The sequence below is a fragment of the Syngnathus typhle genome, linkage group LG6 (genome assembly GCF_033458585.1).
Source record: "Syngnathus typhle isolate RoL2023-S1 ecotype Sweden linkage group LG6, RoL_Styp_1.0, whole genome shotgun sequence".
Taxonomy (NCBI): Eukaryota; Metazoa; Chordata; class Actinopteri; order Syngnathiformes; family Syngnathidae; genus Syngnathus; species Syngnathus typhle.
In genome coordinates this window covers 3,658,995-3,672,567 of record NC_083743.1, presented here as the reverse complement: position 1 = coordinate 3,672,567, position 13,573 = coordinate 3,658,995, and the positions used below count along the sequence as shown (strand labels likewise).

At 41.9% G+C, this 13,573-nt stretch overlaps 1 protein-coding gene and 1 long non-coding RNA gene across 2 annotated transcripts in view; one reads left to right on the top strand and one right to left on the bottom strand.

The window, feature by feature from the left end:
• schip1 (schwannomin interacting protein 1) overlaps window positions 1-13,573 on the top strand; it is a 136,221-nt gene that overhangs the window by 81,800 nt on the left and 40,848 nt on the right. The window lies entirely within an intron of this gene.
• Window positions 5,579-7,351, bottom strand: LOC133155119 (uncharacterized). Its single transcript, XR_009714581.1, has 3 exons — window positions 7,144-7,351; window positions 6,278-6,346; window positions 5,579-6,127 (listed from the first exon to the last, which is right to left on the bottom strand). It is a non-coding gene; the product is annotated as an uncharacterized LOC133155119 (long non-coding RNA).

Below are 13,573 nucleotides of genomic sequence, written 5' to 3'. Positions count from 1 at the left end.
TTCTATGGCTCCAAGCAACAACATTGATTATAAAAAAGGAAACCAAAGCAAATATGTTGATTCTTACACTGTGTTGTACATTTGATTATTCGTTTATGAAAATGAGTGACAAACCTATTAGGAGGCGCAAACTCATTCTGGAAATAATCGAATGAATAACAAGTCGTGTTCTATTTACGCTCGCATTCATTTATTTGCAAATATTTGCGCGCGGGCAGTGAAGGAATGTCATAAAGCTTTATCGGCGGGTGTCAATTAGCTTCATCTGCTATTCACCAAGTCGCTCTAATATGAAGACACAAACATAAGCTTCGGTGTTATCTGTGATATTGATATAAATATCAATCATTGTGGTTGATGGTGATGTATCGCTAAATGACCAGAAATACAAAGTTGTTGTCGAGCAGCTTGGGAAGAAAATGTCCTTTCTGTCCTTCTTTCACTCTCTTTCCAGCCTTTCTTTGCTCCTTCTTTCTTCAATCGCAGTGTGTACTTTTTATTCCCATGGCTGTGATTTCTTTTCAGTCGCTATTGAAAGGACTCTTCAATTATGGAATTTTTTTCTCAAGAAATGTCACTCCATCTACATAGCAGAGAAATGTGCTTGTTTTTTTGGTAATAATAATCAGCGCATTGTCACCTCGAGAACAAATGTTCAGTATTGAGACGATCGGTTAGAAGAGAAAATAGAAGAAATATATATATGTGTGGGCCAAGAGCCTGTAATAAAGTTGTTTATTATTATTATTATATGTACAGTGTTGCTTTGAGATAAGAGATAAGTGCTGTGTGTGACTTGTGAGACAAAATTTGAGTTACGAGCGCTGTGCGCTAGCGGTGACTTCGACTTAGCAAATAGTTAACAATTTCTCCAAAAAAAAAGATCATAAAGGCTTCTTACAGATTAAGTTTACTGTCACACTAAACATGAAACAAATGTATTTAAAGAAAAACAAAAGCACAATCTATTAGCTTAATGCTAACAATGTGAAATGCTATAGTCGGGCTAACGGTGTCATGCACACCAGAAGGAGCCACAATTAATTAATCGACAAATAATTAAGTTTTGAGAGAAAAAAAGAAGCACCTTCCATGAAGGGGTTGAAAAAAAAAAATTTCTTGTCATAATTCTGTCTTTCAATACGAACTGTTTTCCAGTCTGTGTCTGGCGAATGGGCGGAGCCTCTGTCCAAAATGTCACGATGAGATTGACAGTTATATTTGGAGATTCTTGAACAACCTCTAATTATGAATTTTCATTTTTGCGTGGAATATTACACGCCTGGCCTTTATTTCAATGTGTCCCACGCAAGCACACAGGTCCACTCTCTTTGCGTGACTCATGGCTGATGTTTCAGGGTCAGATCGATACTCGGTGTCACTTCCGCAGATAGCTTGCCAGGGCAAGAAAGCTATTGAAAAAGTGGGATCAAGTCCGACTATGAAAACGTTTTCAATCTCTACTGCTGTTATATTACCGTCGACTCATCGCTCGGGTAGGGGAGGGGGGGTGGAGACGAGGCGGGTGCTGTCCTTGAATCACAAAGAGGTAAAAGTTAAGACTGTTGGCACTTGAAGGTAGCCATTATTTGTCTTGCCTGTCTTCGTTTTTCCGGGATGTAAGCAAAAATATTTCTTGAGTGTTTGTGATTGCGAGACTTTTATCTGCCTGTTTAATGTTTAATGAGGAGTTGAAGTTTTTTACAAAGTAGTGCTTTATAAACTGTAGAATTGCAAACTTTGCTGTGTTCTTTTTTATTATTATTATGACTGGCAGTTAAAAAAAAACACCAACAAAGCAACCGTATCTGCACGGTCAAACAGCTCAATGGTAGAATTGATATTCTCACACAATCGGCATTCTCACATTTTCTTTCTTTTCCACAAGCAAGGCCGAATGGACTCTTTTAGAATTCCGACGCGAGCACAAAGAGACTGAGACGGAGATTGTCTCCATTGTTTCTATATTCCACGACAGGCCTGTACCTTTGCGCTCCTCTCAGCGGCATGAAAGCGTAGATTGGTGGCTGAGATTTCCTAGCCAAACAAAGGGAGAAAATATGGAAGTGCAATTCATGAAAAGACCATTGAAGAAGTCATCATTATTCTGGCGTTACTTTTTATAAGCCAATTAAGGATTCACAGGGGATCCATTTCTTTCGTAAAGACTGATGTTTTGTTTGCTATTCCGCTATGGTTTCAGCAAAGCTGCCGAAGCCCCAAAGTAAAACATTTAAGTCCGCCAACTCAATGCTAAAATGGGCAACTCCGGAGACAGGCTAACAATTAGCATTTCTGTTGTGATGTTGAACCCATGAGTCAATGAATATTTGAACACAAACGGTGGCGCAACACATGTAGACAGATAATATAACACTACTCCCGTATATTTCGCAATATCACAGCAGCTTACTGAGCAACTGTGACAAGGTGCGGCCAAATGTCCATTGAATCGAAGCATGCTGAAACATTCCGAACAAATTAAACTCGTAACTCAAGGGACCGACCTTCTCAGATAATGTGTGTAGGGCTTGCTTGCATTGTAAATTCATGAGTTTTTGTGCCCTAAAAGACAAAGGTCTTATTTAAGGTTGGGAAAAGAAATCAATGTAAAGGTTTTTGTTCAAGATTGCTGCCTCATGGACATGCAAAAGTGCAGCGTTCCATCTGCGAAGCAAAGGTGTCAGTCAATATTGACCTTTCAGGTCTTTTTGTGCCGGAGTTAAGCCCCGACTTGTGGCCACTGAGGACTTGACTCGTACGAACTCATCAAAACACCTCTTGCGCTCTTTTAATCCCGCCTCCATCTTCTCATCTTTGATGGATCTCTCTCTCCTTGGCTTCTTCCCTTCTCATCATCCCGCGTCCCATGTTTCTCATTGTTTACAAAGACTTCTTTTGATCTGAGTTTATCAAGATGATGAAAGATTTATATAAAATTACGGTGAAGTTCCATGCCAAAAGTGAATTCATTCCGTCAGACGCCGACTTTGTTTATGTTTGTACGACGCGACGAGGTCATCTCCCGCACTCTTTGTATCGTCATTTTACTGGCAGACTTTAGTTGTACAGCATGTCCCGAGTTTCTCCTTGGCAGGCTTTCGTTTTGTTCTTTTGAATACACTCAATCAATTAAATTCACTGATGTGATTACCGGATATGCTTTCTATGTTCCTTTTATTTAAATTGAATTTAAATCACGGTTCACATCTCGGTGCGGGATTCTATTTTAGTCAAAGGAACCAAACCAGTGAGTTGTGAAAAATGGATAGGTCTGGAACAGTTCACAAAATATTATTGTTATCACTGTTACTATTATTATTTTTTTTTCTTATTATTATTATTATTATTATCATCACTATTATTATTATTGTGTAAACACACAGTACAGTAGATATAAAAAGTCTACACACCCATAGATTTTGTGATCTAAAGAAATATATTTTAAAACTATCCATGGATGCAGTCATATTACTTCCTCCCTGCCCTCCTCCCCTCACTCGCAACCCCCCTCCCCCCTTCATCGCCGGGTGATCTTAACGATGCCATCAAATTAGCGCGTTTTAATTATCTCATCACCCAGAGAGCCCCCGATTTTGATTGGCTAATCAAAAAACGTGCGCGGTGTAAGATTGTGAATTTTCATTGGAATTGGAATCTTATTTTCCTTTTGTGTCATCTTCTCAGCACCTCTGCAACTGCTCCAGCTTCCTCCCACATTTTAAAAACGTACATCTAAATGTGTGAAGTGTTTGTCTTGATGTGCTTGGGCGGTCAGTGACGCAGGTACAAAGAGTTAAATTGACAGTATCGCAAAAGGACGCACTGGCCAGATCCGTTTGTGTTGATTTGTTTGTATTTATTTACATGTCCGCATTCTTCTCCGCATCGATTAAGCTCCACCATCTAATGAGGCCGAGACTCATTAAAGAGCCTCATTGTCTTGCCAGTGGAGTCGAGTGATACAAGTACAAGAGCTTGAGAAATAATGCGAATAAAATAGAGAAAGTAAAGGTGAGACCTGGAAAGACAGACAGAGGGGTCAGGGGTCATGTTGGGAGGGATGAAACATCCTTCTAGAGAAGAGGCCTCTTCTGTGGAGAATGAAGTCATCGCTCCGATTTCTTTCTCTTTTCATGTGGCGTCTTTCTGATGTGAGGCCAATCCGTCTGGCTGGCTGCGACTCAAACGGCTCATATTTACTCTCTTCAATCCTCCCGTTTGGCTTCCCCCTCCTCTCGTTCTCCTTGAGGCTCATCAAGAGACACCTAGAAGCCCCTCCACCAGTTGCACCGTTGTCACTCTGTCGAATGCAATAAATCCAGAATGTTGCTTGATGCCTGAGATCTTCTGGTTGGGGCGGATAATGGAAAGTGGAATAACCTATCGCAGCCTGAAATTGTCATCGAGTGTCTCGAGTTGGGCCAAAATGTTGCTGCTTGCCTCTTAACTGGAGCTCGTAGGAGGGAGCACATCATTCATGTTTTACATTTAAAATGAATCCTCCGGTGTTTCCTCTTTCGAACGTCATGTAGTGTAATTATGGAGCAATCATCGAAACTGAGCTCAAGTGGGAATTTTTTTTCTGCCTCGTATTCCCAACGCTTTATCAAATCATGTCGGGTCGTTTTGCCATTCGGTATTGTCGCTCGATGACCCGTCGACATTTCATATTTACAATCATTCCAGCTTGTGTGTGTGTCATTGTGTGTTTATTCATGAGTGTGTGATGGAGATGGATTGTACCGGGCCAAAAATTGCCCATTGGAAGAACTGCTGTTTAATCTCTTGTGTTTGAGGCTTTGCGTGTGTGTGTGCGCGTGTGTGTGTGTGTCACTCCCCTTGCACCTCAGTGGGTCGGCGCAGTCGTGTCTGCTGCTAGCCGATTAGCGCTGTGAATGAAAACAATGGACAGCCTCTGAAAACTGAGGAGCATGAGAGGAGGCAGAGTGGGAATTTTGGGCAATATTGAGAAAATGACCAAATATATTTGTAAGGAACAGGAAAGAAGCCATTTTCTGTCCAAAGTGATTGGAGAAGGTTTTAAAAATGGAATCTCAAGAAGATATTCGTGTGCTTTTCTACAGCGAGATGAAAAGGCTCCAAATTCGCCTTCCCTCCACTTTTAGTTGCCCTGCGGCTCTTTCCATCTCATCGCTGTTCATGAACCTTTTTGTCCTTCTGCTCCACCATCCACACATGCACCGTGTGAACATGTGCAGGTGTGATAGACTTGTCTCCAAATGCACATGCACAAGCGACTCTCCATTAGGCCCGCGTCTCCAGTGGCTCCTGTTCTTGCCCGTGGCCAGCAGGTGTCACATCGAGAGAAAACTTGGCTCCCGCTGAGTCGTTGGCATTGACTCCAGCTGCCCTCTCACACACACACACACACACACACATGCACAGCTGCTGGCACGGCTCACTTTTCTGACACTCTGACAGAGTTCTGCTGGCTCCCCTCTCTCATGACTGCATTATGCCCACTGGCCTTCACCTTAATCAAAGTGTCTAACGTGAAACGTATGCACAAAGCTCAAGAACTGCCCAGACCCAATCGGGAATGCAAAGTCAAAGCCGTCATGAGAAAATTCATTTATTCGGTCGGGTCATTTGAGTTTTAAATTAGCCCACGGTATAAATACACGATGAGGTAAACAAATACACTTGGAATCTGCAACACAATCTGTTCCGTGACATTGATTCATCTCATTAGACGGCGCAGGTGCCGCCGTATTCGATATATATATCGATTAAACGCTGACTTCAAACCCGGATCGGCTTGTTAGCCATTTTCCGTGTGAACATGCAGAAATGACAGGTGTCCCACTCTGGCGCTTCCCCCTTTGCCAAAACGGGCTCTCTCGTTATGTGCCATTTGCTTTTTGGCTCCCTCATCAGGAATCTGGCAGGGAAGCGTTCACTCAGGGAAGCCAGCAAGTTAAGCAGCAGTCAAGTCAGCCAGGCGAGCATGAAAAGGAAACGGCGACTTGTTTGGGGGACGGCGCCTGGTCTCCTTGTTGCCCTTTGTGGCGGCCGGCGTGCTTTGTTTACTCTCGGGCTTTGTTGGTGTGTGACTCCTGGCAGGAGAACACTGCAGCGTGTTTGATGGACTGACTGGGAGCAGCTGGGCAGAACGATAGAACACAAGTGGGAGGCGGTAACTCAGCGACTTGCTCAAATGCAACCTTTTTGGGCAGCGATGTGAAACCGAATGTATTTTTTGCGTCGTTGTCAGAAACGCAAGTCGGGAATACGAAAAGATTTCTGCGCTCACTAGAAGTCAAGAAAAGATGCTCGCATCGATGCCTGAAAGAGTTACAAGAGCTGAAAGTTTCTGGGTGACCTACAAGGGAAATGGAAAGACAAAACACAAGACATTTAATGGCTCGTAATACCGTATTGGCCGGAATATAAGACGACCCTGATTGTAAAACGACCCCCTCTTTTTCAAGACTCAAGTTTGGAAAAAAGACTTTTTGAAGAGCAAATTTAATTTTTATCCAGAAAATAATTACAGTACATCTGAAACAAATGATTATAACAATATATTCGAGAGAGAGAAAAAGCATGTTATTTTGCCTCATTCAAATCATGCAAATCTCCATTTTCTGTCTTTTCTTCCTTACCGCTATTTTTTATTTCTCTTCTTCGTGCTACCGCTATTTTTATTCTTCGTGACAGGGGTTCGTTTTGACCTGGGGAGGTAAGTGGCGCCATCTAGCATTGTGAATGGGTATAATGTCTACACCCCGAATGTAAGACAACCCCCACGTATTTCAATGCAAAAATCACCGTCTTATATTCAGGCCAATACGGTATTTAGCGAGAACATCAAGCACCACAGTAAAAACAATCCATTTATCAAATACGGCGTCGCTAGTCCAGCTAGTCAGCGGCTAATTATGTCATCTTGTCACACAATCCTGAGCGGCGAATCAAAGGCAGGGAATTTCCACCATGACTGTTCAGCAATGTGATACACAAAGCTTGATGGCATTTGAGCCATCTGTTAGGTGGCCAGCATTTTTCTGAAGTTCTAAATCCACGCAGCTGCTCCTCTTGTACAAATATCCACAGTCGGATCACGGCTAGAAGTAAAAAATGCGCTTTAGAGGGTGAAAGACAAGTGAAGGGGAATACCAACGCCGTTCAGGCCCGCCCTTCTCGGGATCTTCACGTCGTCACTCTCCTCCTCCCTCATCATTCTTTTACTCCGTGTGTCCGCCCCTTGGACTTTCATCGCTTTTCCTCCTACTCAGCCCTCTTTTCTTTTTTTTTTTCTGACATTTTTCACCACCCTGAACGCGTCACGCTCGCCTTCTCCCAGACTCCCTCTTGGGTTGTTTGAGGCATGGTCCACACCTAAAATGTCTCCTTCTGAATATGAGATGTGATCTATTAGGGGTTCAGGTGTGTCTCCCATTAGTCATGAATCTTGGGTCGGTCAGCCAAGACCAGGCTATATTAAAACAACTGGACCACACCCAATATTTCCTCATAACTCACTGTTAGCAGGAAATGTTATGTTTACATGGCAACAACATAAAAAAAAAGGCATTTAAAATATCCCGAGTAGGTTCAATGTATAATTTTGAGTTTATTTTAAGATTCTGCTAAAAATGGTACAAAAAATAATATAAATATAATGAAAAATATAATAAAATTCAAAATTTGAAATATAATAAAATGAAACTAATTTATTTCGATAAATAAATATAATAATAAATACAAATAAAGTCATCTTTTTTTAAGTAACCTCTTTGGCTGCACTGAACCTTTCAGCTCAACCAGTGCCCTCGTGTGTACTTAGCTTCCCAGAGGAGCGGGATGATTGACATGTCAGGGCACTAGCTTGTCCACCCTGCTTCTTCTTATGCTGTCCCTTCAGGCATCATCTATTCCCTGAGGAGGAGTCAGTCTAAAAAGTATAAGACATATTTTATACCCTACCTTCATGCTTTAGTACTCGTTCCACTTAAGTTGTATAAACAAGTTATCGATTATCAAATTAATCGTTTTGATAATCAAATAATCATCGAGAGAATTTTTGTTAACTCAGAATTATCCTAATTTCAGCTCCTCAACAGTAATTATTCCTTGTTTTTTTAATCATTCATGCAAACAAAAAGATGATCTTTTGTGTTGAATCAAAACAAGACATTTGCTAGCGATTGCTTTTAATTTGGAAAACAATACCGTAATTTTCGGACTATAAGTCGCACCGGAGTATAAGTCGCACCAGCCGTAAAATGCCCAAAAAAGTGAAAAAAAAAAACATATATATGTATAATATAAGTCGCTCTTGAGTATAAGTCACCCCCCCCCAACCCAAACTATGAAAAAAACGCAACTTATAGTCCGAAAATTACGGTAATTGTTTATTTTTTTAAATACAAAAAAATACCAAATAAACAACACTCAATGGGAGAGAAAATTGTTTAATAATATACTTTTTATGCAAAATAAAATTGTCTTCCGTTAATCGACAAAATAATCTATTTGAAACATTCTCAAGAGTGACAGCTTTAACTGCAACAAGCAACATTTCATTTCATTTACTCCATTTATTAACCTGCCCGCTTAACTTTTGCCAGGCAAAACTATTCTGATTAAGACTCCATTTCAAAGCGGGCCAGGCGAGAGCGAAATGAGCACGCATGTTGCTCGCCGACGGAGCATCCTCTGTCAACGTGATGCATGGTTTTCATTTACTCAACTTGTCCCGTAGTCACTCATTGATATTCATTGCACCTAAAAGCCTCTCCCTATGAAGACTGTTTTATGAGGCTACGATGCTAAAGTGGAACTTCTCCCGCCTTGCTAATCCCAACAAAGGCTGGCTAATGAACCGTCATTACAACCAGCGGGCTATTTAGTTGTAATCCCTTCATTGCTCACAATAAGGCAAATCAATTAAGCAGGTTATTTGTTCGGATCGGGTAAATCCAGGTGTCCTGGAAGACATTCCGCTGTTTCATTTTTATGTCCTCGGGTAAATTTAGCAAGAAAATCATTTCAGATTTGACACTGGAGTGAAAGCATTCCATCGCTTTTGGTTATTCAAGCAGATGCTCCGCTTGTCAGTTTGGGACAGATACATTCATACGAAGTCCGGAAGTGTCGATGCTATGCAAATGCCCACGCATTTGAACGTGAGCCTCACATTGTCAAATCATGTTGTTCCCCCCAGCACGCCACGCCACGCCACGCCACGCCACTGCAGCCAGCCCATCTGCTGCGGCGCGATACATATTCATCTGCTTCACATTGTTACTTCCTCCATGTCCTTCTCTCTTTCACGCCCATAAATGCACAACGATATTAAAGCTCTTAAATTCAAGTCATGGGATTTTGATTTGGAACAGCAGGGAGGGATTAAAGACGTCGTTTAATTTCCCCCGGGTTTGCTGTCTTGGAAGAGCAAAGAAGCATATGGCTGCCAGCCTGTTGCTTTTTATGGCCACCTTCTTGACCAACATCCATATATAACGTCCATGTGTGTGTTTATATATCTCAAGATGACATTACCTGGCCTGTGCAGGGTTTTAATTGGCTATTTAACGTAGCATAGGCAGCGTAATTGTCTGCTGAGAAGCACTGCAACTATTGACAATATAACTTGACTTGTATCATTTTAATAGTCATTTTAAAAGTTCTGGCTCATTGACAACGGACATACTACTGTACCAGTGTCGTAAATTAAACTAAAGTGGATTGTCAAAAGATAAAAAATATTCATATGAAAAGGGTGTTTGACATTTGGATTTTAGAGGGAGTTTGCCATGCTAAAAACTACTAGCAAGATTGGAATGTAGCCTCACTTTAATACCGTTTTTTTTCCATGTATAATGCGCAAAATTTAACGAATTTATTGTCCTAAAATCTGGGGTGCGCATTATACATGGGTACAAAAATAAAAAAATGTTTTTTTTTTTAATCCGGATATGATACGGAGGCCGCCATTACAGATGCGCTTTCTTCTCTGCTGTTCACGTCAAACACGCTCCATACGAACACAATGCTCTCGTATCAGACGCTTGCTCGATCATCTGCTTGTTTGCTGTCACAATGTGCCCTACACAAATCCAAAACATTTCTTCGCTATCGAGTTTGCTAGCGCATGCGCAGTGATACTGACCGGCAGAATAACATCCGGTTGTTCCCAAAGATATTTTTTCTGAAATAATTTTACATTAATCGACCTAAGTAGGAGTCAAAATTTGGGTGCGTATTATACATGGGTACAGGCTTTTTTCCAGCATCAACATGCCATTTTTAGGGTGCGTATTATACATGGGGGCGCATTATACATGGAAAAAAACGGTAATCTTTCTCCTAATCCCCACCCACTCATTTACTTTCACTGGCGTAATTCTAAAACATGACTATGGTATGCTGTTATGAAAGTTGCCATAAACACTCATAGAGAACCAGCTTTAACATATTCGCAGCGCTAGAAATTCTAAGCTAGCTTTAGCATTTTGGTTTATTTATGTTCCTCACTAAATTCCCTGTCTGACAGACTCGGTCAGTTGGGCTTTTTTTTGTGTGTGTGTGTGTGTGCACTGAACCTGTCGGTGTATTTCACATCCCATTGGGGCTCGGTGATTGATTTGTCTGGCACTTGTTAGGCCATCTCGTCTGAGGATGATGATCCTTTCTCACCATTTTTTTTTCCTTACGCTTCAGTCCGATTTAAGTTGTACGTCATCACGACGCAATCTGCAGCCTGTCACAGAAACATATCCAGGCGTATTAATATTGACAGGTACTTTGTCTAATTAATGTGTATTTGTGTGGAAGTGCCTTGTTCGTTCTTGTATGCCCGGCGGTGACTCATTGATGCACGGTACCAACAAATGTCAAAAACACCCGAGTAATCGCAGGCAAATGAAAACCAAAAACGTCATCCTCCATCTCCTGATCGTCACCTTTCTGAGCCAAGCGTCCGAAAAGCCTCAGATAAGAGGCGAGGCGCTATCGTGTGCCGTTAGCAGACCTGATCATTAAACTCACCACACTCTGTTGTCCTCCCTTCTCTTATCCACCCTTCATTTTGCCCTCTAATCCACTGCCAAAAAGGCTGACATCATCACCAGCATCAGCGGCCACAGAGCAAATACTTTGCTGATCAGATAGTGACACTGCAGTCTGCAATAAGAGTGAGCTGATAAAAAAAAAAAAAAAAAAGAGGCTTGTCAGCAGAGAGGGTAGACATTGTGAGAAGAAGCTCTCCTCTTGATAACACCTCCTATCTCCATCTCAACTATTACGCTGACCAAGAGTCGGGCTGTGTTTATTTTATATCGCAAACACACACAAAAATGCCACGAGACACACCGGCAACAGTATAAGAAATCCAATATGGAATCTGCCTTTGTAAAGATAATAATGCTTAGTTTTTATTACATTGTATTGATTTGACAGTTTGTCGTGGTGCCAAATTGAAGTGAATTATATTAACAACTGGCTTCTGTTTGTAATATTTTGACCTTACTTTTGTAGAAAGACCAACCAAGGCAAAGTTGGGGGTTTTGGACTTTTGAGTGAAATGTCAGTCATTGGAAATACACTCAACGGTATTTCCTTGTTCAGTTCGCAGCAGGTCAAATGTATCATTTTCAGTTCTCTACATTATTCATGCAGGAAATGATGGCTTAGTCCAAGTATGCACACTTCAAAAGAGTTTTACCCTTTATTCTAATATGTATTACTTAAAGCTCAAGTCCACTTAAATAATATGAAACATGAGATTTGGGACTAGATGTCTAATTGCTGTCACTTGGTTTTAAAAAAAAAACAAAAAAAACCCCACAAAACTATTTTCTTCCACTGAATAATTGCAAAGATCAGCGGAATATTAAATTTAATAACATCATTTATGCCAATGCATTTTTGCAATGACCACTCCCAGTATGCATGTGTGCAATGTTGCCAAGACTTTCTCGCACCTGCCAAGTGCACGTCACACGCACACACACACGCGTGCACACACCAACATGCATTTTATCAAAAAAAAAAAATAGAAAATAAATAATATCCTCAGGACAGTGGGTGGTAGCCAGTAGCAGTTTAAGGGAAATTAATGAGTTCTTATAATGAATTCATCACCACCAACCTGTGTGTTGTTGCCGGTGGGAAAACCACGCACGCACACGCACACGCACACACGCACACGCACACACGTTGCAGCCCACGGGGAAGGCTAGATTCACAGACAGAGATGGGGACTGTTCAATCACTATGGTTACACAGATGGGCCCCAGAGAGAGGCTGGCCGCTACCGACGCTCAAGGCGACGGACACACACGCACACACACACAGCTAAACTAACACACACTCTATACCGGCGCATACATGAAGAACGATGCCATGTCTTCTCTCCGCCTCTTTGATTTCTGAATGGCACCTATAAGTGAATAATATTAAATCCAGTTTTTCTAGGAAATAATAGTTTTGTGTATTCACGAGGCAAACGTGTGTCACTTGACATCATCATCTAACGTCTCAATCTTGGCTTTATTCTTTCGGGCCCCGAAGCCTGCCCCGTGGCAGCCTGGCACACAAAAACTCTTTGTCTTCATACTATAAAGTTTGATTGTCCGTTTTCTTATCAGAGGATTGCAGCAGAGATGGCAGTAAAGCGAACGGTGCGTCTTTGTGTGGGAACGTGTTGTACCCGCTTGAATTGTCTGAGAATAGATGGCTCGCAGGAACAGGGAATTAGGTCAGAGAATGGTGGCGTTGGACTTTCTGTACTTTCCTCCTCGCAACGTAGTCAACAACCGTCGTCTACTTCCTCATTTCTTCGGCTCACGGTCCATCCCCGAGGGGGCACCTACCCCGAGTCTCGGAGGACGCGGCAGCCTGACAACCCGGCAGCCCCGCCGTCGTCCCCTGAGGGGAGTGAGAGAAGCCATCCGTTCTAGTACATGAAGTGAAACGGGAGCGGGGACAAGATTTGCGTCGGCGGCTAAAATAGAGCCTGTTGCCTGGTGCGGACATGTGACGGCGTGAAGCGCATTCGAGGATGATGTTGACACGTTGTCGCTGATGCGGTGTGGTGCAGAGGCCTTCTGGTGCTCTCGGTGTGCACGGTGACTATTTTTAGATTAGGACACATGACTGGGAAACACAAGCCGCTGTGTTCAGTTTCACCCGTGTTTCTCCGTGGGACACTCAGGGCAGACAACGAGGCACTCTATTTTATTTTATATTATTTTTTTATTTTAATTTATTTTTTATATTTATTTCGATTTTTTTTTTATTTTGCTGCGGCAGATAGCTTGAGATCTACTACCGTAATTTTCGGACTATAAATCGCGTTTTTTTTCATAGTTTGGGGTGGGGGGGGGCGACTTATACTCAGGAGCGAATAATATACATATACATGGGTTTTTTTTCACTTTTTTGGGCTATTTATGGCTGGTGCGACTTATACTCCAGTGCGACTTATCGTCCGAAAATTACGGTAAGTCTTTCTCAGTGAGAAGACATGAATAAAATGCGCTCCCGTCACCGGCAGGGACCCGAACAGAATCAGTCAAGTGCAAATGTAATCTACCTAATC